Here is an 8576-nt window from a genome sequence, read left to right as displayed (position 1 = left end):
TGAGACTGTTTTCTCATCTATAAAATGGAGATCAAAGTACTATCTTCATCATGGGGCTGTTGTGAGACTAAAATGAGATAATGCCTATAAAATATTTTAAATCCAATTCAGGTAAACTTTAAGCATTCACCGTCATTATTTAGTGCAAAATTTTCTCTTTCTATTAGATTGAACCATTTGAAATTGCCATTTTTGTATATCAAAAATGTAGACTATTAGTAACTTCATATGGTTCAACTTAATGTATGCTGTGTTTTCTAGATGGGCTTATGTTGGTTGCTATCAGAGTTAAGGAGACTGGCTTCCTTAATAGTGTAAATAAGGAAAGAAACATGGTGTTCAAAGACTGGGGTTGCAGGCATACAAATTGTAAATTTACTTAAGTCAGGGTTATACTTTCTTATATCACTGAGCACTTAACTAGGGGCTCTCTACATAGGAGATGATTAATAAATATTGGAGAAATGAATTTACATATATGAAATATCTGAACTTTAGGAAATAAGCAACTAGCTACTTTTTAAAAAAAACACCCTATTTCCCTGAGTTATCAAATCCCTTTTTTGATACCTAAGATCAAGTTGACACAATCATTTAAAAAACATGAATAGCAAATATGTATGACTTGAGTTGACCAGGTCGAGTTTGGGAATTAGATCTATGCTCTAGAAACCATTTCACTTCAAGGCAGTGATTCTTGATGGAAGATAAGATTCTGCAAACCATAGCATGGAAGTGGGTCCTAAGTCAAAGGTGGGGGTTTCAGGCATATCTCTGCCCCTCTCCAAACAATGGAAAGAGATCCCAGATTCAAGAAGCTAAAAGTTACAAAGCTCTCTCTCCAGGATCAGAGCACCATGAGAAGTCAAAGGAAACTTGGCATCTTCAGATCTCACCTTACATACTAAGCAGCATTACTGCCAGGCCTAAACCACCTCCAATAACAGATGCAACTTTGGTCCCTGGTTTTGGTCCAGAGGATCCACTTAAGTGATGGTAGTTTTGATGCATGATCATTGGAGGTATTCTCAGGGGACTTCCACTGCAAAGCACATTTAATACAAATAAATGTGAATTTAAAACATAAGCCAGCGGGGCATTTGCAAATCTATAGAGATAAAAGTTGACTAGTAGTTGCAAAGGAATGGTGTGGGGAACTAGGGGGTGATGGCTAACGAATGCAAATTTTCTTTTTGTGGTGTTGACAAACTTCTAAAATTGTGATGATTGCGCAACTCTGTGAATATACTAGAAGTAATTGAATTACACACCTTAAGTGTGAGTTATAAAATATATGAATTAAATAATCCTATATAATAAAAGGCTAATATGCAAATTGTCCCCTCCACCGGGAGTTCAACCTGGAGTTCGACCAGGGGGCAGGGCTGGCCAACCAACTGCGGCCCCTCCCCCTGGCTGGTCTAGCCCGATCGGCCCCAATTAGGGTGGACCGGCAAGACCCCACCCATGCATGAATTCATGCACTGGGTCTCTAGTTTAGTTTATAAACCTTTAATCCTACTGTGAAGATATATAGCCTCTGTAAGTATTTGGGGGAATAAGCGTTCTGGACTTTTCTCCATGATGAGAGCTGTAATCAACCTTTTTATTTAAAAAATGTTTTAATGATTTTATTGATTTCAGAGAGAGGAAAGGAAAGGGAGAAAGAGAAAAATCAATGATGAGAGAATCATTGATCAGCTGCCTCCTGCACACCCCCTACTGGGGATCGAGCCTGCAACCCCGGGCATGTGTCCTGACTAGAAATCAAATCCATGATCTCCTGGCTCATGGGCCAACACTCAACCAATGAACCACACCAGTTGGATATCTACCTTTTTAAATTTAACAATGTAACTTGAATATCTTTTTATGTCAATGTACATTTATATAATCTTTATTAAATGCTACATAAAACTACATTTGCATAAATCTACATTTGTTTAGTCAATCTCTCATTAAATATTTAGATTGTTTTCTCTTCTTTTTACTATTTAAATACTTCTTTGAATCTAAAAAAAATTAATAGGGGGAATCTTTGATAAGCAGACTCATAACACAGTCAGTGGTACAAGCAGAGGATTTGACTTTTTCTTTACACTAAAATGAGGGCTTGCACTCTATAAACCTGTCTCTGTCATACATAAGCACCTTCTGCATGCCAGGCACTGTGTTTGTACTGGAGATTCTACAAATGACTTTAATCAATAGTCCTTAGTTCAGGCCTGAATTACCACTTCAGAGGAAATACTCCTAATTCTTTTCAGGAAATAATTCATGATAATTGTATATCATGTACCAGACAGTGGTTTGTTTTCTAAGGTGTATTGTACTATCACAACCTGTACCCCACAGGTAGTGCCTGCAGATCATCTGTTGAAGCCCTCCATCATTATTCTACAGATAGGAAACTTAGGCCTGAAGATGTTTAAGACTTTCCCCAGATGACATCGTCTCTAAAAGAACTGGAATTTGAACACAGCTCTCTATGAATCCAGAGCATTTCCATCCCTTCACGTTAACATTCCACAGCTAATCCCTTCTCTGCCTGCCCTGCATCTGCCCAGCTCTAAGACTCTTCACCCCATCAACTGGTGCTGTGAGGGTAGGAACAAAATTCTGCTTTTTTCTGCTGCTAATTATAGTTAAGGATTAGGAGAATGCTATCTGCTAGCACAATTAACACTGAGAAGTGAATGCCGGTAGGTACCATCCTCCAGGGAATATGTGTTTAAAAAGCAGGGAAGTCCCCAATAATACTTGGTGCCTATATGTAGTTGTCGGCCTTTTCCCCAGCACTTTCATATTGGAGCTGCCTTCGCGTGTGGTGTTTATTGTACAGATGGAGAGTGTGAGGCTCAGGGGTCCACCTTCCTTTCTCTGGGGGAGGGTGACACCTAGACCTTCCCTCACTTAATCCAGGGCTCTTTCCACTAACAGATAATCCTAATGAATGGGTGGATGCCTGCCAGGGGGTTAAACAGTGTTAGGAATTCCTCCTTCGTTCCCTTCTTAATCACCTGGCTCTTTACTTCTGAAAATGTGCCTCCTCCCTGGCCACTGTAAACTGAAAAATCTGGGAGCCTTAGACGGCAAACTAAGATGATGGACCATTTCCTGGTCTCCAGAGGGAGGGTGCTCTTTGCAAAGTTCATGAATGAGCACAAGAGGCACCGCTAACTTTAATTCATTTAAAACTCAGTTTTTGGAGAGGCCAGGTTACAAGATCAAAGGGAAACAGACAGGATAGATTTTCTGTTTCTTTTAAAAAATTAGGCCCAGGGAGGCAAGACCTCCTAACCCTCTCTACATTCTTCCCTGTGACCCCGCCGTCCCCGCTGGCTGCCCACATGAGGATCGTGCCCTTTTCATCAGGACGCATCCGCCCTGACACGTCCTGGGCTCTGCTTCTGCTCCTTCCAGCCTTTCAGCACCTCTTGCAGGAAGGACTGGACACGCATTCCTTTAGGCTGCAGCTGCTGCTGCCTCCAGCGACAGGCCAAGCGCCTGCGCGTTGCGCAGTGCAGTCCACGAGAGTGGGGGAACGGGTTATCACAGATCAAATTCCTGCAGCAGTCACTTCCTCCCCTTATCAGGGAATCGGGGCTTTTTATGAGGGCCTGGGTGGGGTGGATGTAAGTCCCTGCAGGGCACCAGCTGTCCTAATAAGCATGACTCCCAGCAATGCACTCTGGAGTGAGCTCTCAGCTGTGCTAACAGAGGGTGCTTCCCAAGAGGGGACCTGCCCCCTGGGGCGATTCGGTCCTGCACTGGCTCACCCACAAGGGCTGGCACCGGGGGTAGGGGGCAATGGAGAGATAAGGACACATGTAATACCTTAATCAATAAAGAAAAAATATATGAAATAAAATAAAATAAAATGCCTCTTAGAACACACACACACACACACACACACACACACACACACAAAATCAACAACAAAAAAACAGGGCTGGCACCATGGGGATGATGAGTAAGGCCTGCTCCTTGCCTCCAAGGTGGGTGGGAGGCGATATTATAAATGTACAGGGAGCTGTGGGATCCTTTGCTGTCTGGCTATACAGGACCTAGGGAGAGGGTCAGGTTTTACTAACCAGACTGATACTCAGCGGTTAAGAATCTGTCTGGGATTCTCCTTAAATGGATTGTGCAGCAAGATTAGAACCAAAGTTGACTCCCAGCTTAGCACATTCTCCCCCAACCTCCAACCCATCCCACCCCAGTCTGAAGGACAAACCACAGACTTTCACAGGGCCGTTATGCACATTAATTTTGTCATTTCTAGGCTAGGTCAGCACAGCTTGTCGAGGCTGTCTTTGAACAAAGATTTTTCTACTTGGGAACACCTTTTGGTGTGAAACTTTCAGGATATTATTTCCAGATTTATTCCCTTCAAATTTAAGCCAGTTCAAATACTCACCATTAAGAACATTGAAATACTACAGTGCTATGGTGGAGCTTTCCTCTGCTTTATCTTGCAACAAATAATAATAAATAATAATAATAATGATAATAATAATAATAATAAATAGTGCTTTTTCTGGTGGGTTTTTTCCCCCTTCTCTTCCTGAAGAATTTAGTACAATTTCTCCCTAAGTCCATTAGATGGACACAACAGAGGAGGCGTCCCTGCCGGGGAGTTGGGTGAGAGTGGGAGTCATGACAGCCTCGTGCAGGAAGTCAGGGTCTGAGTGGGGTAAGAAGGGTGTCCCCGTGGCAGAGGTGTGCTGCTGGCCAAGGGGCATTGGTCCCTTGCAGGATGATTGATGACATGAGTGAATATATTAAGGATAATGGGAGCCAGATTCCTGGCTGTAAGAGAAGGGAGTTATAAACATGGAAAGTGAGAAACTAAAATGAACCTGGGCTGTTAAATATAAATTGTAGCTATCAGTGTGAACTATAACTTTTTATAGATACAGATATTGATATGAATGATGATGATATAAATGACAAATTACCAATATGTAGATATAAAACGTGACACATACACATCTATATCTAAGTTTCAATCCAGATCTAAATATGCATGAATGTATGTATGCATATGCATCCATGGACTCGCTAGCTCTGACCACTGAGAAGGCCTGAGACACTGATACTGCAACAGCAGTGAGCACACCTAGAGACCGGATCCTGCTTTCTGAATACCATTCTCCAGGAAAAGGAGCCATTGCTCCTTGAAGAAATGGCTCCTTCCAGAATTGGAGCAGGGAGATTACAGGAGAGTCTGGCACATCTGTTCTGCTCTATCGGACACTAGAGAAGTGCTCAAGGTGATGGGGCACTCACAGGAAACAGTGGGAAGCATGCCCTCTGACCAAACTGAGGACAGTTTGTGCATCAAATAGATAATGATATTAATGGTTACAACCCACTGAATAAAATAGGAAACCTAGAATCCATATGACACATGTAAATAAATAAGTAAATAAACAGGTAAGTAAATAAATAAATAGAATACTCAATGAGAAATAAAATATTTACATATTTCCGAAGCATCTCTCAACCAAATCTTTATTGATTATAAAAGGGAAAAAGAGTAACTACAGCGAAAAGCTTCGCAGAGCCACCTTAATCAAGTGCTCAGAGTGAGCCTCATCAGGAACAGGACGAAGCTAAGTCACGCACCGTCCGATGTGATGCAACGGGAAGGACATGGCATTGCCTCAGTGATTCTCCTGCCCACGATGTATAACCAGAATCTAACCATAGGAGACACCAAACGTAAATGGAGGGACATTTTACAAAATAACTGGCCTGTAATCTTCGAACATGTCAAGGTCATTAGAGTGAAGGAAAGACCGCAGAATGTTCCAAACTGCAGGGAATTAAAGAGACATGACAACTAAATGCAGCGGGTGGTTCTGAACTGGGTTCTTTTTCTATAAAGGTCCTTAACAGTTGGCAAAACACGACTGGGGGCTTCAGGATTAAATGGTAGCAATGTTCATTTCCTGATCTTGTTGGTTGTATTGTGACTATGTAGAAAAATGTTCTGGTTTGTAGGAAATACAACTAAGAATTTGATGACAGTGGGTATCAGGATGGCACTTAACACTCAAATGGGTCAGAAAAATAAAGTTATTTGCTCTTTAGTTGCAACTTTGGTTTGTCAGGCTGTGCCAGAGAGTCTTCCTGGATGGCGCACAGCTCCCCCCGGGAATCTTTGGGGGATGTCACTGGTGCTCTATGATAAGCTGGAGAAATGGAGTTGGACCACTTAGCTGTTGTGCTCTGGAGTCTAAAGGGGCAAATAAATAACACCCATGCTTCCAAGTTCAGATGTGAATGTTAATAACAGACAGGAGCAGACATACGGCTATCAACATATCATCTTTATCACTAAGAAAAGCTTAGCTGGCTTAGGTGTTTTCCCACGTGGACTTCTTAATATATTACCAACCACCTTATTGGCACCACCTTCCCCACAAGGCCTGCCCCTGGGACCTTACCTCACTGCCACTTGCAGAAGATGCCAACACTCTGCACACTCACAGACCCTAATGGGAGACTGGAAGAAGTGAGTTCCCTATGCCACCTCCCTCTCCCACATCACCAAACAGGTAAGATATATATCTTCTAAGAGGAAGGGAGGAGGATGTAGAAAAGCTGGAAGTATGTCTACCATATTGTTTTCTTCCTGAAGAATGGAAGACATGCCCTCCCCTTCATGGAGACACAATGAGCAGGGGTGTAGTGCTTCCTCCTGCACATCATGCTGCAGTAATGAACCTCAAAACCTTCAGTAACAAAAGTATATTTCTTGCTGATAATATGTGCATTATATGTTGGCTGCAGATTTACTTCGTGTCATCTTTCTGGGACTAAGGGGGACAGAATAGCTTCTGTTTGCAACATCACTGTTGCTTTTGACAGGAGGAAAGGAAATATGGTGGAACAAATGCTGATTCCTTAACCTTCTACCCAGAAGTGACACATCCCACTTTTGTTCACATTTATTGGCCAAAACAAGTCACATGGGCAAATCTGACATCAATGGGGCAGGAGATAAAATGCTTCCCTTCCTCCAAAGGAGGGGCAGTCAATATTTGGAAAAGTAACACCGTTTCCTGTATTTCCTTGCACTGAGAAAAGGGGAGATATGGCTGGCGAGCACAAGAAGATGATGTAAATAAATTGTGTGAAAATGGAACAGGTATATGCTAAGAGGGAAACAGTTGGTCTACTGTGAATGTATGTCTGCTATCTTATGAACTGGTCCACTTGGCAATTAGGCTGTAGGTCATGGGCAGTAAATAAGTAATTGTGAAGGGCCTTGAACAGCACTTTCCAAAACAGTATACTAACTAGGGACAAAGGTTGGCTATCAGCTAACTTAAATAAGAGGGGGGCAGAGGTATCGCACCCTAATGTAGGGAGGAAAAAAATAATTTTACTTCTACCCTTCTTAGTTCTTTAGGCTCGTCTAATAAGCAAATTAACATGAGACTGATTAACTGGAGAAAATAACCCAATTTATTACATGTGTACACACGGGATACCATAAGAATATGGGACCTGATGACAAATCAGGCAGTTGAAAGTTATATATCATCTTGAGCTAAGGAGAAATGGTTTGTACTTCAAAGGTGGCTGAAGGACATGGAAAAGCAAACTTTTGGTAAATAAATATTTGCTGGGTCATCCTTAACAATGGGACAGAGAATGGACTTTGATCAAACAGGCCTTGCTGGGTTCCTCCCTGTCTATCACATTGAGTTCATATTAAACTATAGTTATCTAAGATGATAACACCCTTCTTAGAGCAGATCTTCTATCTAAATCCTTTTGGGCAGTTAGGGGAAGGTCAAAGGTTTTCTTTGGTTTTTTGTTTCTTAAAAATAATCAACTTAAAATAATCAATATCCCAAAAGGCATAATTTTGGGTGGCAAATCGCTCACCCTCACAAACAAGAAGGCATTGCAATGGGGGATTTATTCAAGGAGATAAAGTGGGCCTTCTTCATAAGGAGATCATTGAGTGTTGGGGGGATATGATGTGAAGACATATCAGGAGCTTGGAGATGGGCAAGGCATGGCATCAGTCATCCAGAGGCCTTAAGTGACCTTGACCCTTGAGTCAAAACACAAGTGGAGGTGCTCTGGCCATACCTACCTATATCCATAGGTCACCTCCAGTGATATGAATGGACAATAGTAGCTGTCAAGGGAGATGACCTGACCAAGGAGAAACATCTGGGTGTGGTCCTCCCCAACCTGTCCTAATAGCTCCAGTGGCTGCCCTTCTTTGGGGTCCAGACCACCCACCAGTTCATTCAGCGCCAGGCCACAGAGTAATTTGGAGCCCAAAAGCCCTTAGAATTCTCTTTATTTTATTCTACTTGCTTAGGGTTCCACTTGCATTCAGTTACTAGTAGGTTATCGGCCTGGATTAGAGATAAGAAAAGAATTGAGTGAGGATGTTTGGCTTTCATAACTGTCTCTTAAATAAGGTCTTCTTTTTTTTTTTTTTTTTTTAAGGATGTGGTCTAACAATGCAGCTGAAGAAATGTTTACTATGTGGTTAAATCTTTTAAAAGTCTAATACAGTTTCTGATTCTGTTCACCAAATT

Source organism: Myotis davidii, unplaced genomic scaffold (assembly GCF_000327345.1).
Source record: "Myotis davidii unplaced genomic scaffold, ASM32734v1 scaffold247, whole genome shotgun sequence".
NCBI classification, from domain to species: Eukaryota; Metazoa; Chordata; class Mammalia; order Chiroptera; family Vespertilionidae; genus Myotis; species Myotis davidii.
Note: the sequence above shows the minus strand (reverse complement) of the source record.